This window comes from Balaenoptera acutorostrata, chromosome 3, assembly GCF_949987535.1.
Source record: "Balaenoptera acutorostrata chromosome 3, mBalAcu1.1, whole genome shotgun sequence".
Lineage (NCBI taxonomy): Eukaryota > Metazoa > Chordata > Mammalia > Artiodactyla > Balaenopteridae > Balaenoptera > Balaenoptera acutorostrata.
Window position 1 is genome coordinate 140,524,557 of NC_080066.1, and position 24,562 is coordinate 140,549,118.

The 24,562-nt window shown below is 33.9% G+C and overlaps 1 protein-coding gene across 2 annotated transcripts in view; it reads left to right on the forward strand.

Annotated features, from left to right (window-relative positions):
- The window catches only part of MNAT1 (MNAT1 component of CDK activating kinase), a 219,282-nt gene that overhangs the window by 135,483 nt on the left and 59,237 nt on the right, over window positions 1-24,562 (forward strand). The window lies entirely within an intron of this gene.

Consider the following 24,562-nt stretch of genomic DNA (forward strand, 5'->3'; position numbering starts at 1 on the left):
AGATCTTAAGATTTTCTTTAGTTTTGTATTCTCTTAAAAGTTTTGCAGCCTCCAAGCATGAAGCCATGGGGAAGTGAAACAAAACCTAAAACCCCTTTTGAGTTTTAGATAACAAATTTATCAAATAATTGGCCTAGATGTTAAAATTGAAGCTTGAAAAGACAGACAATATCGGGTTTTATGTAAAAAGTTATAAGTGATATAGACATTGATTTCATATTTCTTACTGGGTTAGCAAGGGCCAGAATTCAGTATCTTTAAAATAAATTTTCTTAAAATCTTTATTTTTAATATTAGTGAAGACAGAGTGTTTAAAGTACTCCTCTGTTACAGTTGCTTTTTCTAATAATATTTTCATTAAAATTACGTTTGATGGCTTCCCTGGTGGCACAGTGGTTAAGAATCCACCTGCCAATGCAGGGGACACGGGTTCAAGCCCTGGTCCGGGAAGATCCCACGGAGCAACTAAGCCTGTGCACCACAACTACTGAGCTTTTGCTCTAGAGCCTGCGAGCCACAACTACTGAAGCCCACACACCCAGAGCCTGTGCTCCCCAGCAAGAGAAGCCACCGCAGTGAGAAGCCCATGCACTGCAATGAAGAGTAGCCCCCACTCGCCACAACTAGAGAAAGCCCACGCACAGCAACGAAGACCCAACACAGCCAAAAATAAAGAAATAAAATAAATAAATTTGTTTAAAAAGTTACATTTGAAAGGCTATGGAAATGGCCATGAATAATAAGAACACAAAAATAAACTGTACAACAGTTACTACAAAGGATAGGAAGAGGGAAAAACTTGGCTGTTGTACTGTTCCTACACTATGCATGAAGAGGTCTAATAGCATTTGGAGATATTTAGTATAAATCCTAGAGCAACAACTAAAATTGTAAAACAAAGAGGGACGGACAGTAAGCAAGTAGCAGAGTAAATAATGAGATCATTAAAAATATTCCATTAATGAAAAGGAGGGCAGGAAAAGAGAGGTAAAAAATAAAGAAATGGTATAATTAGGAAAGAAATAACATTGTGGTAGATTTAATCTTAACTGTATCAGTAATTACATTGTTCTAAACAAGCACTATCCAGTAAAGCTTTCTGAAATGGGAATATTCTTTGTCTGTGCTTTTCAGTATAGTAGCCACCAGTTGCATGCTTCTACTGAGCACTTGAATATGCCTAGTGTAACTGAAGAATTGTGTATTAAATTTTATTCAGTTTAATTTAAATAACCACATATAGTTAGTGGCTACCATGTTTGATAGAACAGGTCTAAATACTCCAAATAATAGGCAGAAATTGCCAGACTGGATTACAAAAGCAAGATTTTACTGTATGTTTTCTACAATAACGTGACATTATATATGAAGATATAGTTTCTCTGAGCTTTAAAAGTTTCTCTGAAATCTTGGGACTGTAATTTGTTTTTATTTTGTAAATAACTCAACCAGTATCTCTTCACAGATTTCTTCTGCCCCATTTTCTCTATGTTTTCATTCTGAGACTCTGATTTCACATAGGTAAGACCTTCTGATGTTGTTTTATAGTTCTTGGATGCTCTATTTTGTGTTTTTCAATCTTTTCTTGAGTTTTGTGTTTCAAAAGTTTGGATAATTCTTCTTGTCCTTTCCTTACAGTTCACTTATTCTTCTTCTGTGTCCCTTTTGCTGATAAGCTCATCAAAGGAATTCTTTCTGATATTGCAGTTGTCATTTCTAGCATTTCCATTTCACTCCTTTTTGTAATTTCCATCTTTTTGTTGAAATTCCCTGTCTATTTGTACATATTATCCACTTTTTCCACTAGATCCTTCAGCTTAGTAATCATGTTATTTTCAGGTGCCTCTTTGATTGTTCTAACATCTCTGGGTCTGATTCTATTGACTATTTTATACCTTAATAGTGGATTTGTTTTTCCTGCTTTCTTGTGTTTATTGTAATTTTGTTTGAATATTGTACAACAGAACAGTAGAGACTGAGGTAAATAATATTTATGGCCAGAAATATTTATGTCCCTTTTTCTGTTAGGCCATTAGTGTAGGGAGTTGAGTATCAAGTCTGTAGTTTGATCTCAGTTTGGTTGTTGTTGCTCAAGTTACCATCTGTGTATCACAGGCTTCAGATTCTTCCAGCCATGATCTGTTGCCACTTTGTACCTAGTATGAGGCCTGGAGTGCTGGAGGGTTTTTCTTAGTCTTCTTGCTCCACCCTCAGCTTTCAGCAGACTCTGCAAGCTTGAGCCAGAAAGGGGTTCTCTCTCTCAGTGTCCCTCCTCAGCAATAGACTCCTCTTGCTTTTTACTTGGAATAAGTCTTGTGGTAGGAGCAAGGGGGTTTCTTAGTTCTCCTGTTCTGATTTTTGTTTTAGGAGGTCAGTGTGCCAGAGCCTCAGGGTGGTGCTGTCTCAGTGTACCTTTCTCTTCCCCAGAGGCAAACAACTTCTGTCTCCTACTTAAGGATGCAGTTGAGTTTGCTATCCTCTCCCAACCCCACAGGTGAGCTCTGTCTTGTGGTGGTGGGGATGGGAGGTGTTGGGTATAAGACAGTTTCCTGCCCTTCTTTCAACCTCTGCTTCGCATCATTATGTTAGTTTAGGTAATAGTGGGTCTCCTGCCTTGCCTCAGTGATTGAAGGCTTTATTCTGTGTCAGTACAGGGTTGGGGAGGGTGGCAGTAGGTTTTTTACTCCTCCTCTAGTGGCGCCCAACCTTTGCCCTACCCCAGAAGCTGAGTCCTGGCTGTTTTTTTAATAGTTCATTTCCTCATGCATGTTCAGTTTTTGCTGATTTTTATTTGGTCTACTCAATGGAATATCCTCTTCATCTTCCTCTTTTAATCTGCTGTGGTGGTGGTGCTGCTGTATATTTGTATGTTAATATTTAGCTAACCCTGTTAGAAGTCTCTGTAAAATAGAGTAGCTTGATTGACTGTTTTTCTTTTTTTCTTGTTTTGAGTAAAATTTTAAAATTGAATAAGCTTTGGCAAAACTTTTGATTGTTTGGAGCCCTTTTTGTTTTACTTCTATCTTTACTGTTGTGGTTTGAATTTTAAAATGTAGGGTAGGGCTTCCCTGGTGGCACAGTGGTTAAGAATCCACCTGCCAGTGCAGGAGACACGGGTTTGAGCCCTGGTCTGGGAAGATCTCACATGCCGTGGAACAGCTAAGCCTGTGTGCCACAGCTACTGAGCCTGTGCTCTAGAGCCCGCGAGCCACAACTACTGAGCCTGCATTCCACAGCTACTGAGCCCGTGAGCCACAACTACTGAAGCCCGTGCGCCTAGAGCCTGTGATCCACAACAAGAGAAGCCACTGCAATGAGAAGCCTGTGCACCGCAACGAAGAGTAGCCCCTGCTCGCCGCAACTAGAGAAGGCCCACACACAGCAATGAAGACCCAACACAACCAAAAATAAATAAATAAGTAAATAAGTAAGTAAGTAAGTAAATTTATTAAAAAAAAATGTAGGGTAAGAGCAATTTAGATAAGGTATAACTATAGTGTTTGTACTTTTCCCAAATTTTTCATATCTAAAATCTTATTTGAACCTAAATAAAGGATACTGGATCATGGTTTTATTTTGTTTTGTTTTAGTGGTTGGGGGGCTTTCTTTAATTATTGACTATTTAAAGTATAGTTAGTTCCAGAATTCTAGAAGTATACTTTTGTCTCTCTCAACAAAGACTGTACAATATATTCTGTATCCACAACAGTTAAGAAGACAAATTGTTCTGATTACAAGTTTGTATGTATTTCAAGCAATGGACCTTGATTATAAGTTTCTTTTAGCTTCTGTGGCTAAGTAGTGGAAGAATTTCTAGATCATCAATAGTGATGTCAGAATTGCTAAAGAAACATTGACTTTTTCTTGATGTAGAAGTATCTATCAAAATAGAATGTGTCTCACACCTTCCTTCTCATCAGCCTTGTATCTTAAGAAAGGGATTGAATTCTTTTTTGTTTTAATAATATTTTATTTATTTGTTTATTTTGTTGCCCGGGTCTTAGTTGCGACAGGTGGGCTCCCCAGCTGTGGCATGTGAACTCCTAGTTGCGGCGTGCATGTGGGATCCAGTTCCCTGACCAGGGATCGAACCTGGGCCCCCTGCGTTGGGAGTGCAGAGTCTTAACCACTGTGCCATAAGGGAAGTCCCGTAAGGGATTGAATTCTACACAGACAGTTTCATTTTGGGAGCCAGGATGAATTAGCTCAGGTGGTCTCTTTGGTGACATGTTATGACTTCATACTTAAACATTTGCCAAAATAAATCCTAAATTGATTTCTTACTTTACTAGTTCATTTTCTTTTCTGGAATTATTATTTGAAGCTATATTGCTTTCTTCCTTTTTAGAATTACTTTAGATTTAAAAATGTATTTTTACATAATCTAGTTTTCAGAAACATTTAGAAAGAAACTGAAGAAGTTACTCTGTGAAGTGACTTTTCAAAGAATAATTTGCTATCTACAAAGGTGCTACTCTTAAGGTAGAGGAATATAAACTTTAGTTGACTTAAGGTATAGTAGTTACACATCTGTTCTAAGAGTTGTCCATATTTTTGTTAGAAGATTACATCTAATAAGCCCCAGTTAATCTTTTTACCACGGTCTCTCCCCCTTCCCATAAAACTCTAGCTTCTACTCCTCTCTCTTTTCTTTTCCTGTTAAGACAAATTTTCCATTTTATGTTATTTTATCCTACAGAGGAAACAAGTTCAGTTTCTCTAGAGGCAAATAGAGAATAAATTACCTTATTTCCATTTTCTTATATTTGCTTTGAAATCTGTATGACATGAAGAAGTTAAGAATACTACATTTTGTAGCTTCACTTTAGTTGGTGCAAAACTATGAATGCAGGCACTTTCAAAATAATTTTAATTATATTTTTGGGAGTATGTGGCATAAGGTCTTAGGAGGCATTGTGTCTCCAAAGAACTACTTTTTTGTCCTCATGTATAACTTAGGTAAAGGACAAAATTGGAAGTACATTGCCATGAAATTTTAGGTGATTTTTACTGGAATCTTTTCTAAAGTTAGTTAAACTTTAGAAGTAGACGAAGAATAAATGAGAATTTCTCATTCAGGAGGGTATTATGAATATATAATTATAGTTCAAATTGCACTGGTGGTACTCTTCTGGTTTGCTCAAGGCAATATGTAAACATGTTTTATTAATTCTGTGCCAGTGGGAGCAAGCATTGAGAAAACTTAACTGCTAATTGAAATTCCCCAGGCTGCAGCTTTAGTGGTTAGTTTAGTAAAGTCTCATTGATTGGCATTGTGAGAGTGTCTTTTTAATAACCAACTGGCTTTCTAGTTAATATTTTACTACTTCCCACCCAAAGAAGGGTATTTCCCTTAACTAATATAAATTATAAGGATTATCAATTTTATTCATCAATTTCAAATTATTTAGTCAAATATCACTACTGTTTTAAAAATATGTGATTTATTTAATATGAACTTTTCATTCATGAACCTATTCCAGAAATAAGGAAAAACTGTTATAAGCTATAATCTTTAAGTAAGATGTATATTTTTCACTTTTACTTATTTGTGAATTTAAATGAAACCATTTGCTACCAGATTTCTGTAGAATAAAATTTTAATCTTCATTTCTGTAGAACATTTTTGTATGTTTCTTTGTGGTAGAGTGTTGTAGCCAAGTGCACACATTCATTTCTGTCTCTCCTGTTAACATAACTGATGTAAGTCCTGTGCTATCAACTATGAGAGCTTTAAAAAATAGACTTAAACTGTGATAATTTACTATCTAGAGTCCTTCCTAACCAGTTGATAAGATTATTTAGCTATTATTATGAAATCACTTGTGAAAAAAATTGTGGTTGTAATAATAGTAGAACCTGATGATAATTAGAAGGAAGTTTCTTATTTGATCTTCATCAGCACTTATCAATTTTGTTTTCTTGTGTGGCTGTAGACTACACTGATAAAAATCAAATTGCTGAACAGAAGTAACTGACCTGTTACAAATCCATTACTGTTATTGGCAAAACAATTAAAATGTTCATTCTTGAGGGAATAGGATAGGATATAGTTCCCCTAAAATAGAAGATCCACCTTCACAGTAACCCTGGAGATTCTTTCCCTCCCTCCCTTCCTTCCTTCCATTAGTTTTAGGTGTACAGCAAAGTGATTCAGTTATATATAAGTATTTTTTCAGATTATTTTCTGTTATAGGTTATTATAAGATATCAAATATAATTCCCTGTGCTGTAGAGTAAATCCTTGTTGCTTATCCATTTTATGTATAGTAGTTTGTACCTGTTAATCCCATATTCCTAATTTATCCTTCCCCCCCTTCTCCTTTGGTAACCATAATATGTTTTCTATGTCTGTGAGTCTGTTTCTGTTTTGTCTATAGATTCATTTGTATTATTTTTTAGATTCCACATATAAGTAATATCATATAATATTTGTCTTTGTCTGACTTATTTCACCTTAGCATGATATTCTCTAGGTCCATCCATGTTGCTACAAATGGCAATATTTCATTCTTTTTTATGGCTGAGTAATATTCCATTGTGTGTGCAGATAGATGCTTAGGAGTGGGATTGCTGGATCATATGGTAGCTCTATTTTTAGTTTTTTAAGGAAACTCCATATTATTTTCCATGGTGGCTGCACCAACTTACATTCCAACCAACAGTGTAGGAGGGTTCCCTTTTCTCCACACCCTCTCCAGCATTTATTATTTGTAGACTTTTCTGATGATAGTTATTCTGGCCTGTGTGAGGTGATACCTCATTGTGATTTTGATTTGCATTTCTCTAATAATTAGCAATGTTGAGCATCTTTTCATGTGACTGTTGGCCATCTGTATGTCTTTGGAGAAATGTCTCTTTAGGTCTTCTGTCTGTTTTTTGATTAGGTTGTTTGTTTTTTTGATAATGAGTTGTGTGAGCTGTTTGTATATTTTGGATATTAACCCCTTGTTAGTTGCATCATTTGCAAATATGTTCTCCCATTCTGTAGGTTGTCTTTTGTTTATGATTTCCTTTACTGTGCAAAAGCTTTTAAGTTTGATTACATCCCATTTGTTTATTTTTGCTTATTTCTTTTGCTTTGGGAGACTGATCTAAGAAAATACTGCCATGATTTGTGTCAATAATATTTTGTCTACGTTCTCTTCTAGGATTTTTATGGTGTCATGTCTTACATTTAGGTCTTTAAACCATTTTGAGTTTATTTTTGTATATAGTTTGAGGGAGTGTTATAATCTCATTGATTTACATTTAGCTGTCTAGGTTTCCCAACACCACTTGCTTAAGAGACTGTCTTTTCTCCATTGTATATTCTTGCCATTTTTGTTGCAGATTAATTGGCCATAGGTGTGTGGGTTTATTTCTGGGCCCTCTATTCTGTTCCATTGATCTATATGTCTGTTTTTGTGCCAATACCATGCTGTTTTGATTACTGTAGCTTTGTAGTATTTTCTGAAGTCTGGAAGGTTTATGCCAACCCTGGAGATACTTTTCGTGATCATTCTTTTGCTCTTAAAAATTGATAAATTGGAACTTTATATGTGAAGAATTTGAGATGAGGTATGAAACATATACTAAAAAATTTTTTGTTGTAACACTCTCTGAGTCTCCCTCCTTAAGTCTTCCTCATTGTTGCCAGAGAAAACTTTCTAATATATCAATCTGGGCATGTCTGTCTATTATTAATATTCTTCAGTGGCTCATCATTATCTGCATAATCTGTCCCCTATCTACCTTTGTAGCCATATGTCCTGGTCCTCTCATACTTGGTGTTTCTTAAGAACCTCATGGTGTCTCACAAATTTTTGTGCCATTGCATGTGCTGTTCCATTTCCTTAGGAGGCACCTTTACAATTGTGGCACAGTCCCCTCAGTAATTTCTTTCCCTCTTTTCCTCCCTATGCATGAATTGTCTGTTTATGCCCCTTATTCCCTTTTCTATTGGAGTAGCATTTTTCCTTATTTATATGTTAGCCATATAGTAAGACCATTAACATTTGATATCTTATGTTTTTCTTTTTTGACTTTTTATGGTCATGATTGACTTTGTGCCTATTTTTGTTTTAATTGTAATGTAGTTGATTTACAATATTATATTAGTTTCAGGTTACAGTATAGTGATTCAGTATATTTATAGACTATCTTCCCTTTAAAGTTATTACAAAATAATGGCTATGTTTCCCTTTGCTGTACAGTGTATCCTTGTTCCTTTTCTATTTTATACATAGTAGCTTGCACCTCTTAAACCTTTACCCCTATCTTGCCCCTTCCTCTTCCCTCTCCCTATTTGTAACCACTAGTTTGTTTTCTATATCTGTGAGTCTGTTTCTGTTTTGTTATGTACATTCATTTGTTTTATTTTTTAGATTCCACATATAAATAATAACAGAGTTTTTGTCTTTCTCTGTCTGACTTATTTCACTAAGCATAATACTCTCTAGGTTCATCCACGTTGTTGCAAATGGCAGGATTTCATTCTTTTTTATGGTTGAGTAACATTCCAGTGTGTGTGTGTGTGTATGTGTGTGTGTGTGTGTATAAACACACCACATCTTTATCCATTCATCTGTTGAGGGACACTTGGGTTGCTTTATGTGAAGTAGATTTAGTCTTTGAGCAGTAAAATATATTAATGATGTCCTGCTAATTTTCCATTGCTCTTCTACTTAAGAAGTCCTAAACCAACACAAAACATTATATATATTTATTTATATTCTAATTTTTAGGTAACTTTGATATTTACATGTAATCACTTAATCCATCTGGAATTTATTTATTTGTAAGGAGCTATAAAAGAATCTTTACTCTGTTTTTTTCAACTAGTAAATCAATTGGCCCAGAATAATTTATTCAGTAGTCCTTCTTTTTTCCGTTGATGTTTTAGATGAACATACTAGGGCTTTTGGTCCACTGACCTTTCTTTTCCAAAAATCTATGTTTCCGTTTTTTAACCATATCACATTATTATGCATTTAAATTCATGATATGTTTTAGTATTAAGTTGTGTATTTATTTTCTATTGCTGTGTATCAAATTACCACAGATTTAAGTGGCTTAAAACAACATCCATTTTATCTCATTTATTATCAGTGTCTGTGGATTATGAGTCTGGGCATGGGTTACTTGGATCGTATATTCAGATTGCATGTGGCTGTGATCAAAGTGTCAGCAGGTGCTGTGGGTCCATGTAAGCGAGGTCTGGGGGGCTGGCTGTCTTTCAAGCTCATTCGTATTATTGGTAGAATTAGGTTTCTTGCCAGTGTAGAACTCACAGTGGCTTCCATCTTCTTCAGTGCTAACAGGAGAAAATCTCTTTGAATCTCTTCCTTCTTTAAGGGGTCCTACTTGTTTAAGTTTGGCCCACTTAGATAATTTCCCTTTTTATTAACTTATAATCAACCAATTTGAGATCTTAATTACATCTGCAAAACCCCTCTTGTGATATAATCTAAGGATTGAAATCCATCATATCCATGAGGACAAAATCATGCAGGGCTGCACACAAGGGGGTGGGAATCTTGGGGGCCATCCCAGAATTCTGCCTACCAGAGTGGGGCAAGTCTTCCTTTGCTACTTATCTTTTTCAAAGTGTTATTAGCATTTTTATACATATGTTCTTCCAAGTAAACTTTGTTGGCCAAAGCAACAAAGCACCCTACAGTTCTTTCAAGTTTTCTGTACATTTGAAAATTTTCATTATAGAATATTATGAAACAAGTAATCAAACAAAGCAAACCAAAACACCTTAACAACTAAGACACGGCCATCCCTGTTACCCCCTAGATATAACCAAACACCCCTTTTTTGGGTATTTTATTTGGAATTGCTTTAAACTTATAAACTGATACGGAAAGAGTGGACTTTTAAAATTTATTAAGTTTTCGTATATCTGACACATTTCTTGGAAATTAATTTTTGTTACATCGTACTTATGATGCTGTTATTATAAAATTGTTTTCATTATGCTTTCTTACTTGTTCTTGGTTAAATATATTTTCATTTTGTATATAGCTGTTTTACTGATAATTTTGTTTTTTAAGGTGACTATCTGGGGTTTTATCTGGAAGCCAGTCACCTGAAAAAACAGTTTTTTTCTTTTAAATGCTCTGTCTCTGATTTCAGTTTCATATTTTATTGCATTTGGCTAGAACTTCTTAACTTGGTGTTATACAGTTTTGATAATTGCAGTTTCTTGTGTCTCATTTTGTTTTTTTTTTTTGGTGAATCCTTCAAGTGTTTCATCATTAAGTATCATGTTGGTTGATTAAGTGATTTTTCTTATCATGTTGAAGTATTTTTTTAAAATCATGTTGTAGAATTTCTGTTTTTTGGTCAAAGGCTTTACCTATTGACTTATTATACATGGATTGTCTAAGAATGGAGAAAAGGTGTTTGTTTTGTTTTATGTTTGTTTTGTTTTTAATCCTGTACACTTAAGTTTATACATTAGTTTTGGAAAAATTCTCAGGGGCACCAGAAAATCAAAGAATATGGAGAAGTACAAAACTCACAAAAAATGCAATATGTATGTGTATATAATATATGATATATACTTTGTCGTAATTACGAAAGTATTACTAAATTAACTTTTTTTATAGCTATGACAGCAAAATGTCTTTAGTATCTGTTTTTGTTGGCATTTGAATTAGAAAGAAATCAACTCACATCTATCATGAATCTTTTGCTTAATCTTCTAGTCTGGTGCTAGTCTGGTAAGTTTTAAATCTTTTTTTACAGTCATAGAAAAAAATATGTTTCTGCTTGAAGCAGTTGTCAAACAAGCTTCTTTCATCGACCGTCAGACACAGGGCAGCTGAATGAGGCTGTTTAGTCTAGAGTAAATGCTCACGAGATTACAGGGTCACTGAGGAAATGTAATTATGCAGTTGATTCCAGAATAGTCGTTTGTAGTAAGGACTTTAAAAGTATTCAATCATAGTATTAATTTAAAAATATGTATAATCCAAAATTAATCTCAGAAAATCAGCACTAAATAAACTAAATTATTTAGTTTAGTAATAAAATTATAACTATAAATTATGACAATGAAATATAGTTTTAATTCAGATTTCTGCAGGACCCTAAAATAGGAAGTTCCGTTTATTATTGGAATTTGCTCAGTTCCTCCCAAATCGCTATAAAATTCAATTGACTCTGTATATCTATATGTAATTGTCTCTGTTGGGAAACGAAACCTCACAGTATTTAGCTCATGTTAATTGAGAAAATAATTGATTACTTAGCAGCTTTTTTTTTACTTTTGTTATTCATTTGATTATCACTCATTCGATTATGAAGCACCTCCTGTGTGTCAGTTACTCTTCTAGGTACTAAAAAAACAACAGTGAGCAAAACAGAGAAAGCACCTACTGTCATGAAGCTTACATTATATTGGGATGAAATGAACAATATAAATATACTGATGAATTTATTAGATGGCAGTATCAAAATACTTTATCCTGTGGTATTTGTCTTCCAAAGAAAAATACCTTAGGATAAAGGGATATGTAGTGATTGGTGTAGAGTGCTGTTTTTACATAGGTCGGGGTGGAATCTTTTGTAGGATGATATTTGAACAGACATGAATTAAACAAAGAAGCTAATCATGTGATATAATGGGGATAGGCAGAGGAACTCTAAGTGCAGTGGCCCTGAGATGGGCATGTGTATGAGGATGAGAAAGGAGCCCAGTGCCTGGAGTAGCGTGAATTGGGGAATAGCAGGAGATGAGGTCAGAGTGGTAGCAGGTTTTTATATAAGAAGGCAGGCTGGGCCCAGTTAGACCATGTAGGGTTTATTTTTTAGGTGATGGTCAAGACTTGGGATTTTACTGTGAAGAACACGAGAAGTCATAGAATTTTGAACAAAGGTGTGTCATATGACTTACATTTAGAAAGGTCTGTTATAGGAGAATGGATGGTGGAGAGAAAACAAGAAAACTTGCAACTGTCTTAGTTAAGATGGTAGTGGCTTATACTAAGATGGTAACAGTGTAGTTGCTGAGAAAGTGGTCAAATTATGAATATAATTTTGATAGCATAAAATAGAGAATTTTTGATGGATTGGATGTCGTGTGCAGGGTTACAAAAAAGTTGCTCCCAGGGTTATATCTGAGGTACAAAATTGCCATTTAAATGTGATAAGGGAGACTAAGGGGAAGGGTTCTCTGGGGCAAGACAGTTGTGTGAGTTGCTTTAAGTTCAGTTATTTATCAAATATTAAAAAAAATATGTTTCTAAAGAGGCTGCAAGAACTGGGAAAAATCCTTAGCAGCTCTCCTCTTTTATGGGAGAGTGAACTGTCATGAGTTCATTACAGTAGAGACCAAAGAAGAAAACGCTTCTGTACTCATAGTCACATCTCTGGGTAGTGCAAAGCTAAGACTAGATTTTTAGTCTCTTAGGATACTTTTTCTCTGCTGTACCTTATGGCCAAGGCCATTCCATTTACAGAGCTTTCAAAATCTGAATGAGCTTTATTTTTATTATGCTTTTAGATTGTTTTAATTTCAGATAGTATATTTAAAGGCAATGAGTTTATGTAGCAACTTTGCTTATTTTATTCTCAAAAAAATGAAAACAAAATTATTCTGCTCTAAGAAATAGAGACACAGACGCAGAGAATGGACATATGGATACCGTGGGAGGGGGAAGAGGGGGTGGGATGAATTGGGAGATTGGGATTGACATATATACACTACTATGTATAAAATAGACAACTAATGAGAACCTACTTTATAGCACAGGGAACTCTACTCAGTGCTCTTTGGTGACCTAAATGGGAAGGAAATCCAAAAAAGAGGAGATATATGTATACATACAGCTGATTCACTTTGCTGTACAGCAGAAACTAACACAACATTTTAAAACAACTATACTCCAATAAAAATTAATTAACAAAAAAGATAGGTCATTGATAAATCCTATAGAAATAAGCCCATTTCACTATTTCAAGGGGCAGTTGGTTGAATAGCTTTTGTTTACCTAATTTTGAGTTCATGTGTACATTTTAAAATTCGTATATTTTTAAAATCCTGTAACTTAAAAAATTATTCTGCTCTAAGTATGAGCCAAGTTTTCAGCCTCCATTTTTTTCCCCCATGAGGAAAATAGGACTGAGTTGGGCATTGTGACTCACAAGCTTTTGGGTTGGAGCTTAGGTAGCTTTTGGGTTGGTGCCCTGATAGCAGAGGTGTAGCAGGGTGGGGTGGTAGGAATGGTCCGTCCCAGCCAGATGCAGGCAACAAGGGTTGCATTATCTGTAGAGAATTAAAAAAAATAATAAAATAAAACCAATTAAAAGTCAGTCTGTTTTATTGTTTGTTTTTTTTTTAATCAGCATGTACTAGCAGTTCTAAACAATGTTGGTTTTCAAATACTCCTTCCGGAAAACATCTTCTTTTGGTTCAAGTTCTAAACAATTGCTGTTATTACTTTTGATTTCATAGTATATAAGTAAGCTTCCAATGAGCACATCTTTATTCTTTGTTCCTGAATAATATTGTGTTGTATACAGAAGTGTAATCAGAGAACTCCCAGTTTTATAGTCAGCCCCAGAACATCACCACGCCCCGCCACCGCCAACGAACCCACCTACATTTAGCCTCACTCAAGAGTAAGTTTGTCAGATTTTAAATCCTTCTGACTCCTTTCTGGCAAAATTTCTCTTTCCAGTTCCCCCGTGGTATTAAATATTTCTGAGTTTAAGTGGTAGATTTGAAGTGAACTGATAGTCTAGTGATTGTAGAGATGAAGAAATAGAACTTAAGTTCTTGGAGTATTTATTTTTGTTTAAAGCTTTTCGACTATGTGACGCCTGAAAGTTGCTAGAAAAAATCCTAAAGAAACAAAGACATGAACATTAATTGCAATTTCTGGAATTTATTGTGAAATAGCTATTTTATGAGACTATCAAACTTATTATCATTAAGATATTTTCTAGCTATTTGGATACCTGTTGCTTAAAGAAAGAAACTCGAAATTAAAATTAACAAAAAATATTCTTCAATTTATTATGAGCAAAGATAAATTGAAAAATCTGGCTTTTTCCCTATTGAACATGAATATACAAGGAAGATCAACTTTAATGAATTCACTGACAAATTTGCATAAGTAAAACTCAAAACAGAAACTATGATGTGACAATCTTTTATGTACTTACAAATATTTTCCTGTTTTCAAAAATTAAATTAGTATAATTAATGGGTATTTTTGTCTGTTACTTTTTCCTCTTTTGTTGTATTAATTTTATTTTTATTTAAAAATTTTTAGTGGTATAATGTGTACAAAATCCAATAGAAGAAAAAATTTGTGTCTTTTCTGCATTGTTATTATTTTTCATTTCATGATTATTACAGAAAGTAATTTTGTTGTATAAAGGAGCAGGTGTGATGAAAAATGATCTGCTCTGGCTGTACACTATGCTAGGTGTACAGTTGCCTGATAAGAGTTGGCCCTGAGGATGGGATCCTGTGTCATGTTTCTGTAATACCAAGTCTTGTCAATTTAGTCATAAAAATAAATTCTCCATCATATTTGGTCATACTGATTTCAGAAGGATGTGCAGACTTAGATTTGAAAAAAATAAGAGCAATAGAAATAAGCACGGGTCGGGAATTAGATCCTGCTTTGGTTAAAAGAATTGTGATTGTTGGGTCTGGAAAACAACTGGCTATGCTTTGGGAAAGCAGAATGAACATGGTTGGTTAATCTTTTTTTTTTTTTTTTTTTTTTTTTGCCTTAAATAATAAGTGAACTTTATTGGCCAATAAGGAAAGGGAAGGACTAGCTTCAAGTGAGACTTGATGCAGGGCTCCAGTGATCTGACCAGGATTCAGTTTCTTTCACCATTTCTCACTCTTCTTCTTTGGTGCTTACTCCAATTTCTAATAGTCTCTCCCCTCTGGTTCCAAGATAGTACCAGTAACTTTTTTGACTACATATGTCCTACTTATGTTCAGAAGGGATAGTTAATCACTTTTTGGTTTATGAAAAATATTTGAAGGGAGTAATATTTCTGAAAGGAAAATTATCAATAAGATGGTAAAATGTGGATCAGAGGACCAGTTTTGACTCTGCCCAGCTTCTACATCTTAATTTTTGTTGTCCTATTTATCTGTATATTTCTAAATCATACAGTTATACTGCAGTTTCTTGATTTCCAGTTTTAGACCTGCCTCTTGACATCCTAATTGAGAGATGAAGATTTAGCCCTCTAAAACTCCTTCCCTATTCTTATTTCACTTCTCCTATTATTTCCCAATACAGTTATATTACAGTTTTAAAATTAAATCAGTGTTCACTATTTCCATGGTAAATACGTAAATATTATTTTCAGTTGAGCCATGTATTGTACAATGATTATGCTTCTTTAGATTTCTTATTATGATTGCTTTGTCCTTTTTGGGGGGTCTTCAAAAATTTTATTTTTTCATTTAAGTCAGCATCTTGCCTATCCCATCAAGCCCCCAAATTATCTTACCCTTTCTGGGGCTAATGAATATGAAAACAAAATAGAATCCCACCATTCATCACCTTCTACTTTCTTTTAACCTCCTTACCCAGTGTAGATGGCACTTTATATTTTTGTTACTAGCTTAGTCTCTCCTGTCCTCTCGTTTACCTTGTGTTATAAGCATGCAGTGTGTCTGCTTTGATAGTTTATGATGAGTAACATCAGGACTTGAGGGATTGCCACTTTCTAAATCTTTTAAAAATATTCTTCCAAGGAGTGATTAACTGTTTTTAGATTTAGAGAAAATTCATTCAACCTTTAGGTCTCTTGCTTTGAGTTTTACCTCAAAATTAATTTAGAAAGAATTGAAAGTAAGGGAAGCAGAAGCAATAATGTTTACTTCATTCTACTGTTTTCACCTCTTCATCCCAGAGAAGAGGAAGAAAGATTCAATAGCTTGAACTTGCTAGTGAGATAGTAGTCGTTCCAGTTGTAAGACATTTGGACAGCTCTGGTTTCCCAGCAAAAGAGTCAGCAGCAGGAGGGTATTTCTTGGAACTCTGTGGTAACTTTTCCATGAAGCTGCCGTTCTTTCTGAGTTAGTTGTTTCCGTTATCCTCTCATTTGCTTGAAGTTAATGTGTGTAACCTCATGGTGGCTCTACTACTTCATCTGTTTGTTGAGCTTGCCTACTAGTCTTGGTGGGTTTTATTTACTTGTTACAGATAATTTATCCAGTACCATCTTAACTCTCAAAGTTTAAAAATGATATGTTGAAAGGCTATATTATTAGTGTTTTCAGATTGTGGATTTTGTCCAATATTTTACAAAATGGAGTAAAACAAAATAAACTAGACAAGGGCATTGTACATTGTAAATGTAAGTATTGTTTTGTGAAACAAAAAGAAATGTAAGTATTGTTCAGTTATATGTGCATATGTATACACATTTGTAGTGGGTTTTCATGTAAAGAATATTTACTAATTATGGTAAGAAAAGTTTGAGAAATGTTGCTTTAAACACAAAGCACATAGTAGTAGAAGTCACTACTCAAATAATTTCTAAAATCTAGGAAACAGTACTTTTGAGGCTAAGGGAAATTATGTATGGGCATAGGTGGGCATGGCCTCTGATTTTCTTCTAGCATAATGCTCTGTGGAATTTCATTTGTTTCTAACCCTTTTTTTATCAGGAAAAATAGTCATCCTCTTTTATCATCCATGTCTAATGGACCCTTTTTAGTTTTTTTTGTAATTTTAAGTTATTTTATGAATAATTTTGCAGATGTAAGAATAAATGAATAGTGGAAAAAAACTTTATTAGAAAATTTAGTAGAGATTTAGACATAGCACCATCAAATTTTTATTCCATATGTTCTTGGTTTAGAAGATATATATACCCCAAATTGACGACATCCTTTGAGTGCAACTAACCACTGATCAATGGTCATGCATGAACATGGAATGTATCCATCTTGTAAATACCTAGTCCAGATTTCAAATACATCTTTAGTAGGTTCTACCTTATCACTGCTTCTGGTTCTGCTTGCATTTGTATCATCAAAATGCAAATACATCAGTAATAAGTTCAAGCTTATTATCTTATTTTTTTGCATTTGCGTTGTCAAAATTAAATACTTTTGAAAACTTTGATGCCTTGTAATTTGATTGAAGAGAGGACCACTATCTCTTTTACCCTATAATTATAAAAGGTTCTCATTTTTAGATTTATAAACACCAGTTAGAATGACCAATCCAATTAATTAATCATTTCTACATCATCTCCTTTCTTCACAATACCTTTGTATATGTACCTGCCTATAGTATTTATTTACTTAAAAACTGTAGCAAGTTGTGTAAAAGTGATGGTACACAAACATCATAAAAAGTAAAAAAAAAATTAACACACATTCTTTTAGCAAAATGGATAGTCAAAGTTCTTGTCCCATATTATTGTGGAATGAAATCCATTCTCTTTAATGACTGACTGGATGAGAAGATAATATTTCCTTTTAGTCCTTAAAAATATACACTTGAGTGACTATAATTGGAAATCAGGTATCTGTTTTGGGTTGATGAAAATGTCCTAAAATTGGATTGTTCTGATGGTTGCTTTGTAAATTTACTAAAAATCATTAAATTGTATACTTAAGAATATACCAGTAACTCACTGATTTTTTGAGTTTGAGAAAATTCATCTAGGATATTGTCATATCCTCTTAAGAGATGATACAAAAAAAGATGTAGTAATTTGGGCACTGCAGTAAGAAAACTGAAGGTTGATATAGTAGTTGTTATTTATTTAACTATTGCATCATTCTTCAGGTGATTCCATCATTCTTTTGTTTCTTATTTAGCTTTTTTTTTAGCATTATGGGGAATAATTGAAATAATTTCTAGGATGATAAAACAGTAGTATGTTTCAAGCTATAGTAAAAATAAGGTCACCAAGATTCCATTATCTTACATTAAAAAAAGGGTCTAATGGATCTGTATGGTATTTTATTATGGCAATTTAGAATTTATTTATTCTATTTTTAAGCAGCATTACTGAGGTATAATTGACATGCACTAAACAGTATGTATTAAAATGCATGGTTTGACGAGCTTTGACATATGTATATAGTTATGAAATCCTTTCCATAATCAAGATAATGAACATATCCTTCATATCCAAAAGTTTGCTAGTGTCACTTTGTAGTTTCACCTTCACACTTGTCATCTCCCAACCAAGAAACCACTCATATGCTTTATGTAACTGTAGATCATTTTGCATTTTTCAGAGTTTTATATAAATTGAACCGAACAAGATGTATTCTTTTTTTGTCTGGCTTCTTTCACACAGAATAATTGTTTTGAGATTCATCTTTGTTGTAGTGTGTATCAATGGTTCATTCCTTTTTATTGCTGAGTACTTTTCCATTGTATGTATATCCCACAATTTCCTTTCCATTTATTTTCTTGTTGGATATTTGGGTTGTTTCCAGTTTTTTTTTTCTGGTTTTGGGCTAATAAAACAAAGCTGATATGAAGATTCATGCACAACCTTTTATTCTTGGGTAAATATCTAGGAGTGGAATGGTTGTATCATGTGTAGATGTATGCATAAGTTTTGAGGAAACGGACAAATTGTCTTCCAAAAAGGTTGTACCATTTTACATTTCTACCACCAGTGTGTAAGAGTTCGAGTTGCCTTTCATCCTCACCAGTACTTAGTATCATCAGTCTTTAACATTTTAGTCATTCTAATAGATGTGTAGTAGGATATCATTGTTTTAATTTTCATTTCCCTAATGATTAGTGATGCTAAGAATCTTTTTTTTAAAAAATAAATTTATTTATTTATTTTTGTCTATGACAGGTCTTTGTTGCTGCACACGGGCTTTCTCTAGTTGCAGCGAGCGGGGGCTACTCTTCATTGCAGTGCACGGGTTTCTCATTGCGGTGGCTTCTCTCGTTGCGGAGCACGGGCTCTAGGCATGCGGGCTTCAGTAGTTGTGGCATGCGGGCTCAGTAGTTGTTGCTCACGAGCTCTAGAGCACAGGCTCAATAGTTGTGGCACTTGGGCTTAGTTGCTCCGTGGCATGTGGGATCTTCCCGGACCAGGGATTGAACCCATGTCCCCTGCATGGGCAGGCGGATTCTTAACCACTGCGCCACCAGGGAAGTCCTGAGAATCTTTTCATGTGTTTACTTGCCATCCATATATCTTCTTTGTGAAGTGTCTGTTGAAATCTTTTGCCCATTTCTTTATTAAGTCTGTTTTCTTATTGGGTTTTGAGAGCTTTTTGTATATTTTGATATCCAATTTTTATATATTCTGTTTATCAGATATGTAGTTTGCAAATATATTCTCAGTCTGTGGTTTGTCTTTCCATCTCTTAACAGTGTCTTTAGGAGAGTAGATGTTTTAATTTTGATAAGTCCAATTTATAATTTTTTTCTTTTATGTATCATGCTTTTAAAAAATTAATTTAAAAAATTGAACTATAGTTGATTTACATTATTGTGTTAGTTTGAGGTGTACAGCAAGGTGATTCACTTTATATATATATAAATATTTTCAGATTCTTTTTCATTATAGGTTATTACAAGATATTGAATATAGTTCCTTGTGCTGTACAGTAAATCCTTGTTGTTTATCTATTTTGTATATAGTGGTGTGTATATGTTAATCCCATACCTCTAATTTGTCCCTCCCTCTCCCCTTTTTCCTTTGGTAACCATAGGTTTGCTCTCTATGTCTGTGAGTCTGTTTCTGTTTTGTAAATAAGTTCATTTGTATTATTTTTTAGATTCTTTGTTTAAGTGATATCATAGAATATTTGTCTTTCTCTGTCTGACTTACTTCACTTAGTATGATAATCTCTAGGTCCATCCATGTTGCTGCAAATGGCAATATTTCATTTTTATTTTAGTAGTTGGGTAATATTCAATTGCATATATATACCACATCTTCTTTATCCATCCCTCTGTTGATGGCCATTTAGGTTGCTTCCATGTCTTGGCTATTGTGAATAGTGCTGCTATGAACATTGGGGTGCATGTATCTTTTCCAATTAGAGTTTTTGTCTTTTTATGGATCATGCTTTTGGTGTTATATCTAGGAAATTTTTGCCTAATTCAAGGTCAAAATAATTTCTTCTGTGTTTTCTTCTAGAAATTTTATATTTTGGGGGTTAACATCACTTAGGCCTGTGATTTATAGTTCATTTCTGTATATGGTAAGAGGTATGATTTGAAGTAGTTTTTTTTTTTTTTTTGGCATATGCATATTGAGTTGTTTCCACACTATATGTTGAAAGGCTATTATTTCTCCGGTAAATTGCCTTTTCACCTTTGTCAAAAATTAGTTGTCCATATATGTGTGGATCTCTTTCTCACCTCTTTTCTCTTTCAATAATTTGTTTGTTGATCTTGATACCAAACTATATTGTCTTGATTACTGTAGCTTTATAAAAAAGTCTGAATATCAGCCCTCTGATTTATTCTTTTTTTTTAGAAAGCTGTTTGGCTGTTCTAGGTTCTTTGCATTTCCATGTAAGTTTTAGGATCAATTTGTCCATTTCTGTGAAAACGCCTGCTGGAATTAAAAAAATTTTTTAAATTTTAGAACATCTTTGGATTTACAGAAAAATTGCAAAGATAGTATAGAGAGTTTATATATACCCCCACGTGATTTCTACTAATATTACCTACCACCTAACATTAGTATAATATATTTGTTATAATTAATGAACTGATATTGATATGTTTTAATTAACTAAAGTCCATACTTCATTCCAGTTTCCTTAGTTTTTATCTAATGTCCTGACTATGTTCTGGGATCTCATCCAGGGTACCACATTACATTAAGTAGGCATGTCTCCTTAGGCTCCTCTTGGCTGTGACAATTTCCCAGACTTTCCTTGATTTTGATGACCTTGACAGTTTTGAGTGGTGGTCATATATTTTGTAGAATGTCCTTCTATTGTAATTTGTCCAGTGTTTTTCTCATGATCAAACTGGGGTTTTATATTGTTTTGAGGAAGACCGCAGAGATAAAGTACCATTTTCATCACTTCATATCAAGGGTACATGCTATCAACATGTCTTATCACTGTTGATGTTAACCTTGATCACCTGGCTAAGGTATTGTTTGTCAGATTTCTCCACTGTAAAGTACTCTTATTCCCCCTATCTTTATTACACTCTTTGGAAGAAAGTCACTATGCACAGACTACACTTAAGGAGTGGGGATTTATGCTCACTTCCCTTGAGGATGTAGCGTCTACATAAATTATTTGGAATTCTTCTGCACTGGAGATTTTTCTCTTCTCCCCCATCTATTTATTTATTCAATCATTTTTTTTCCTATCACTAATGACTCATGAGTATTTATTTTACACTTTGGGTTATAATCCAGTTTTGGCCATTTGAGATGTTTTTAGTTGGCTCTGGTGCCTATTTGCCTTTCTCCCATCATTGCATCTTTTTTAAAGTACGTCTTTACTTTCAGCACTGCAAGATGCTCCAGGCTCATGGTATATGTATTTCTTGACCCGGTTCTAGAAGCAGCCATTTCTCTAAGAAGCCCTGGTTTCTTTTATTGGAGAATAGTATTAGAAACCAATATCTGTGCTGTAAGTGTCCTTGTGCTATGTGAATATCATTACTCATAAGATCTGCCAAAATTTTGATTGGGATTGTACTAAATCAATAGATGATTTTGGAGTGAATTGTCTCTGTCTTAAAAATAGTCTTTTGATTCAAGAACAAGGTTTATTTTTCCCTTTATTTTGGTCTTTAATTTCTCTCAATAATGTACAGTTTTGATGTACAGGTCTTGCATATATTTTGTCAGATTTATTCCTAAGTATTTTATAGTTTGTTATTGTAAATGGTATTTAAAATTTTTTTCAATTTATGATTGCTTATTTCTGGAATAAGGACATATTTGTATATAGATTTTGTAGACTGCAACCTTGTAAAACTCGTTTATTAGTTCTAGTAGTTTTTTTGTAGTCCATTGGATTTTTTTAAATGTAAATAATCATGTCTTCTGCAAATGCTGTTTTATTAGGAACTAAACATTTAGGGTTGTTTTTATAGCCTGTTAATTTATTGACCTCTTTATCATTATGAAGTAATCCTCTTTATTCCTGATAATATTCTTTGCTATGAAATCTAATTAGTTTGATACTAAAATAGTCATTCCAGCTTCCTTTTGACTAGTGTCAACATGGTATGTTACTTATGTTAACATGTAATGGGCTTTAATTATTATTTTTAAATGAATAAATATTTTCCAATTTCTTAGTTTTTATTTTTAATATAGAAAATACAGGTAAATATAACCCATCTAAACGAAATCTCTTTGGGAGTCTTCAGTAATTTTTAAGAGTGTAAAGAGGTCTTAAGGCCAAAAAGTTTGAGAATTGCTGATCTGTTACATATTTTTTTCATTAGATATGTAGCTTCTGTACAACAGTAACCATCTGTTTATCATCCATTTATTCATCAGATGCTCATTAAGCCAAATTTATTTTTAGGAATTAAAAGTATATAAGCCATCATTTTGGGAATCGTATGTAAATAAATAGGATACAAAGCAATATAAGATATATACTGCCATAGTGTCACTGTGCCTGGCTTAAGCAACATAGATTTTAGTGTTAAACATACCTGGCTTCAAATCCAAGCTCTGTTCCTTAGCTATGAGAACTTGACCTCTCTCAACCTTACTTTTCTTATTTGTAAAAGGATGATGGTAATAGAATCTATCTCTCAGGATTGTTTTGATTATATAACTTAGTTCATAGTATTGATATTTAAGCTTTTAATACTTAGGAAACATTCAATAAATATTAACTGTTATTGTTGTTTAGTAGTAAAGAAGGTTTTATGTACCAAGGGAGAGGGAGAGGTCACATCTAGATTTAGGGGCAAAGGAAGAATTAATGGAGGTGGACACTTGTTGAATGAGTCTCATTTTGATTGGCCAGCACTGGGGGCTAGTTAACATAGACAAAAGGAATGCCATGTAGTAGTTGAAATTACATACTGCCCCCACCTGATGAAAAATCAGTGTGATTAATGAATATCACCAAGATGATAAATTACCAGTAGGAATAATGTCACCTATTCCTCTCTTAATTTATCAAACATAAAATGCAGTAAAACCAAAGTATTTAAGCTTTATTATCAAATTAACCTTTTAGTGTAAGAAGAGAACATACTCTGGAGCTAGACTGCCTGGGTTTGAATACTGGGCTTTTCATTGACTAATTTTAATTCCCTGGACAGTTTACTAATCTCTGTGTGTCTTGATTTCCTCATTTTCAAGATGTGCCTATCTCATAGAGTTGTGAGGATTAAGTGAGTTAATAAATGATAACCCCTTGGAATAATATCTGACACATGATAAGTGCTATATAAACATTAGCTATCTGAGTGACAAATGCTACCATTGGAGTTAACATTTGTTACTGGGAATATTGCTGATATGTAGTGAACTCTGTAAATATTGAACTTAAACTCATTTTAAAGTGCAAGTTCAGCCTTAACTTTGTTGATTGATTTTGTTTGTTTTTTCATTATGATGATCAAATTGCATTTTTGGCCAAAGTACTTTAATATAAAAATAATGTCAAATTATGTAGTCTGGGTCATTTAATTGTCTTGCATGTTCTATATGAATTTAATTTTTTTCAAAATTAAGTTTTTAAGTACTGTTTCTCTTTCTATAATCTCTATTTTTTGTTAAGTGTAATGATTTTTAAAGGCCTATTAAGAATAGTCATACCCTGTAGTTTGTTTTCTGTCCAAATTTATATAAAAATATATAACATATACATCATACCATTGAGAATCACTCACTAGTCAATGTTGCATAACAGAAGTAGTAATCAAGGAGTGCTTGTTAAAGGCTTAAACAGATAAGGAAGAAGTGAGATGAGTATACTAGTAGTGATTTGTCATTTATCTTTTTTTTTTTTTTTTTTTTTTGGCCGTGCTGCGTGGCTTGCGGGATCTTAGTTCCCCAACCAGGGATTGAAGCCGGGCCCTTGGCAGTGAGAGCACAGAGTTTTAACCACTGGACCTCCAGGGAATTAATTCCCTTGTCATTTATCTTTTGCTTGTAGTTGTTCTAAAGAAGACTTAATGGCTATTGTTACGTGGTTTTAGAAGCAATTTTGAGTTTTGTAAATAATAATTTTAGTAATAAGACATAGAACAAAAATTAATCACCTAAAGATTTATATTCACACTGGGGATAATATGTATGAACTGAGAGTCTGTAAAAACACCAGCAAAAGCCTCTCTTTTATTTATTTATTTTTTATAAATTTATTTATTTGTTTATTTATTTTTGGCTGCGTTGGGTCTTCGTTGCTGCGTGAGGTCTTTCTTTAGTTGTGGCGAGCCGGGGGCTACTCTTCGTTGCAGTGCGCGGGCTTCTCATTGCAGTGGCTTCTCTTGTTGCAGAGCACGGGCTCTAGGCGGGTGTGCTTCAGTAGCTGTGGTACACGGGCTTCAGTAGTTGTGATGCACGAGCCTAGTTGCTCTGTGGCATGTGAAATCTTCCTGGTCCAGGGCTTGAACCCGTGTCGCCTGCATTGGTAGGCGGA